At 34.6% G+C, this 4,311-nt stretch overlaps 1 pseudogene; it reads left to right on the forward strand.

The window, feature by feature from the left end:
- Positions 1-2,936: 2,936 nt before the first annotated feature.
- Positions 2,937-4,101, forward strand: LOC109490554 (annotated as a pseudogene).
- Positions 4,102-4,311: the final 210 nt, after the last annotated feature.

Genomic DNA, 4,311 nt, shown 5'->3' on the forward strand with positions numbered 1-4,311 from the left:
GATTAAGAATTTGTGAAGCTTTGTAAGATTAAGTGTGTGACTGAGATTGTTTTACAAATAATATCTAACTTTCTTGAGTTGGTTCATGTGATATGAAAATATGGCTCTATATTTTTCTGAAAGTGAACCAGAATACTTTTTTATGATCTGCAAAAATAAATTGCACTTATTTAAAGTGCTCAATTTTATGATTTCTGGTATGTATAACCATGAACTTATTATCAATTACTAAACATATCCATCAATCCTGAAAGTTTTCTCCTGCCTATTTAATTCCTCCTTCCAGTCCTTCCCCATCCAAACCCTTTTCCAGGCAACCACTAATCTGTTTTTATTTCTCATTATATATTTGACTGAATTTTATATGAATACAAGTATAGAGTAAGATTTTTGCCAGGATTCTTTTGTAATAATTATTTTGAGATTCATCCATGTTGCGTTATTTATAGTAATTCATTCCTTTTTACTGCTTAGTAGTATTCCATTATATAGCTATACCATAGTTTGTCAATCCATTCATCTCTTTTGGACATTTGGATTATTTTCAGGTTTTAGCTATTAAAAAGATGCTATGAATACCCATGCACAAATCTTTGTATTGGGACATATGCTTGTATTTGGCTTGGATAAATACCTAGAAATACACAGATGATGGTAGGTCTATATTTTATGTTAAAATTTTTTTTTCAAACTTCTAAACTTTTTTCCTAAATGGAAAAACATGTACCATTTTATATTCCTACCCATAAGATATAAGAGTTTCAATTCCCGTTGCATATGCTTAGTCTGAACAGGTTTTTTGTCTGTTTTTACCATTCTAATATGTAGGTAGTGGTATCATATTGTAATTTTAATTTACATTCCCCTAATGACTAATGATTTTGAACACCTTTCATGGACTTGTTTGCCATCTGTGCATTTTCTTTAGTGAGTTATCTGCTGAAATGTCTTGCTTACTTTTTATTGATGTCTGCTTTTTCATTACTGAGTTTTGAGAATTCTCTGTACATTTTGGATAGAACTCTTTTATCACGTATGTGATTTTCAAATATCTTCTTCCAGCCTTTCTTTTAATTCTCTTAATTAAAAAAATAAAGTATCTCTTGAAAGACATTCTTATTTTTTACTAAGTTCAATTTATATATATTTTTAAATAAATCGTACTTTGGCATACACATAAGACACAAAGACTTTCTCTGATTTTTTTTTTTATTTTTAGAAATTTAAAAAGTGTAGCTTATTTTCATGTTGATGATACATTTTGAGTTATTTTTATTATACTGACCATGGTATGCATTTAAGATTGTCTTTTTTCTTCATTTTGATATAAAAATGGCCCAACACCTTTGTTTTAAAAGGTTATTCTCCCTATGTATCCTTTCTCTATGTACATTCTCTCTCTCTCTCCCTCTCTCTCTTTCTTAAAAATGCACACACATATATCCACACACATCTCTAAACTGTCTATTCTCTTCCATTCATCTGTTAATCTTTTTTATATATCTTTATGTCAGTTCCATATTGACATGGAAAATAGTTTTATAATAAATCTTAAAATTAGACACTGTGAACCCTCAAAATGTTTGTTTTCAAAGTCATTTTGTCTATATTAGAACCTGTGAATTCCTAAATAAAATTTAAAATCATGGGTATTGAGGAGGGCACAAATTGCATGGAGCACAGGGTGTTATATGCAAACAATGAATCATGGAACACTACATCAAAAACTAATGATGTACTGTATGGTGATTAACATAACATAATAAAAAAATTTTAAAAAAATCAGCAGGGCACCTGGGTGGCTCAGTTGTTAAGCATATGCCTTTTGGTTCAGTCATGATCTCAGGGTCCTGGAATCGAGCCCCACATCAGGCTTCCTGCTCAGCAGGAGGCCTGCTTCTCCCTCTCCCACTCCCCTGCTTGTGGTCCCTCTCTTGCTGTCTCTCTCTCTCTCTGTCAAATAAATAAAATCTTTAAAAAATAATAAAATAAAATTTAAAATCAGCTTATCATACTTTTTCTTTATTGTAAATGGTATCTTTTAAATTTTATTTTGAGGGTATCTATTGATAATATATAGAAATAGAAATTTTATATGTTGTTCTTACATCTAAAAACCATATTCTTCTCAACTATAAGTTCTAGCAGATTTTTTGTTGGATTCCATTGAATTTTCTACTTGGGCAAGGATGTATTCTGTAAAGACTATTATGCTTCTTCCTTTCTAGCCAGAATCCTTTTGTTTTTATTTTTCTCTTATTGAATTTGACAGCCCTTCCAATTCAATATTGAATAGAAGCAATAAAAGCGGACATTCTTCCTTTTTTCCTGATCTTTAAAGTATTTAGTCTTAATCGTTACACATGATATTAGCATTAAGTTTTTCAGAGAGGACCTTTGTCAAGTTGAGGAAGTTCCCTTGTATTCTATTTGTTGAGAGTTTTTATTAGGAATGGCTTTTAGATTTGTCTATTTTCTAAAGATTTATTTATTCATTTATTTTGAGAGAAAGAGCCTGCAAGCAGGGGGAGAAGCAGAGGGAGAAAGAGAGGGAGAGAAAGAACCTCAAGCAGACTCTCTATCAGTGCTTAGCGCGACCCTGGGCTCAATCTCACAATTCTGAGATCATGACCTCAGCCAAAATCAAGAGTCGGACATCCAAATGACTGAGCCCCCCAGGTGCCCCTAGATTTGTCTATTTTCTATGTTGTTGGACTTACTGTCATAAAATTGTTTATTATATTCCCCTTATTAATATTTAATCTCCATAAAATATTCTCATTTTTGCTATTTGTCATGGGTGTCTTTATTTTTCTCTTTGTCTCACTAGAGATCTATCAATGTTATTGATCTTCTGAAAGAATCAACTTTCCCATCACCATTTTAAATCCTGCTCCATACAAGGCTCCACTACCTCCTGCTGCTGTGACCCCCGAATGCACACCAGCACCTCAGGGGACAGCCCCGCCACCACAGGGCACTTGAAGGAGTACAGCAACACAGAGGAATTCACAGAGGAACCCAAGGTCAATGAGAGCAAGAATCAGCAGATGACAGTACAATGTTTATTGGAGGCTTGAGCTGGGATACAAGTAAGAAAGTTCTGATTGAATATTTGTCTTGATTTGGGAAGTTGTAGACTGTACAATTAAAACAGATCCAGTGACTAGAAGATCAAGAGGATTTGGATTTGTGTTTCTCAAAGATACTGCTAGTGTTGATAAGGTTTTGAAACTGAAGGAACACAAACTGGATGGCACATTGATAGGCCCCAAAAGGGCCAAAGCTTTAAAAGTGAAAGAACCCCCCAAAAAGTTTTTTGTGGGTGGAGTTAGACCAGATAGTTCTGAAGAACAAATTAAAGGATATTTTGAAGCCTTTGAAGAGATTGAAAATATTGAACTCCATGGATATAAAAACAAATGAAAGAAGAGGATTCTTGGGATCGAGCCTCACTTTGGGCTCCCTGATCAGCAGGGAGTCTGTGTTTCCCTCTTCCTGTTTCCCCCTTCCCCTGCTCATGCTCTCTCCAGCTCATTCTCTCTTAATAAAATAAAATAAATAAAATAATAAAATAAAATAAAATAAAATAAAATAAATAAAATAAAATGAGAGAGAGAGGGAGGGAGGGAGGAAGAAAGAAAGAAAGAAAGAAAGAGAAAGAAAGAAAAAGAAAGAAGGACGGAAGGAACAAACAAACTGACATCATCAAACTGGTGATTGGGAAATGTGAAATCAAAGCTGTACAACACAAAGAGGTATGTAGGCAGCAATAGCAACAAGAAAAAGGAGGAAGAAGTGCTGCAGCTTGTGGATGAGATGGTACGAGGGGTTGTGGAGGAGGTCAGGGCCAAAACTGGAACCAAGAATTTAATAACTCTTATGATCAAGCATATGGAAATTACAATAGTGCCTATGGTGGTGATCAAAACTATAGTGGCCACGGCAGGCAGCTATGATTATACTGGGTATAACTATGGGAAATATGGATACGGACAGGGACATGCAGACTACAGTGGCCAACAGAGCACTTATGGCAAGGTGTGTGGAGGGGGTAGCAATCACCAAACAGTTTCCAGCCATACTAAAGGAGGATGCTGAAGAAAACAGTAGAAGACCGCTAAAGTTAGCCCGTCTTGCAGGACAACGTTGAAGGCTGGTGTTCTGTTGATCTAAGATGATTACTTTGTAGAAGACTTTCTACTGTACAAGACACGACTGTGATCAAATGTATATAACTGCCAATAAATTTTCTTTGTTTTTACTTTGTCTTTTACAATCTGTGCTATGACTCGATGTGGATTTGCGTTC

The sequence above is a fragment of the Ailuropoda melanoleuca genome, chromosome 8 (assembly GCF_002007445.2).
Source record: "Ailuropoda melanoleuca isolate Jingjing chromosome 8, ASM200744v2, whole genome shotgun sequence".
NCBI lineage: Eukaryota > Metazoa > Chordata > Mammalia > Carnivora > Ursidae > Ailuropoda > Ailuropoda melanoleuca.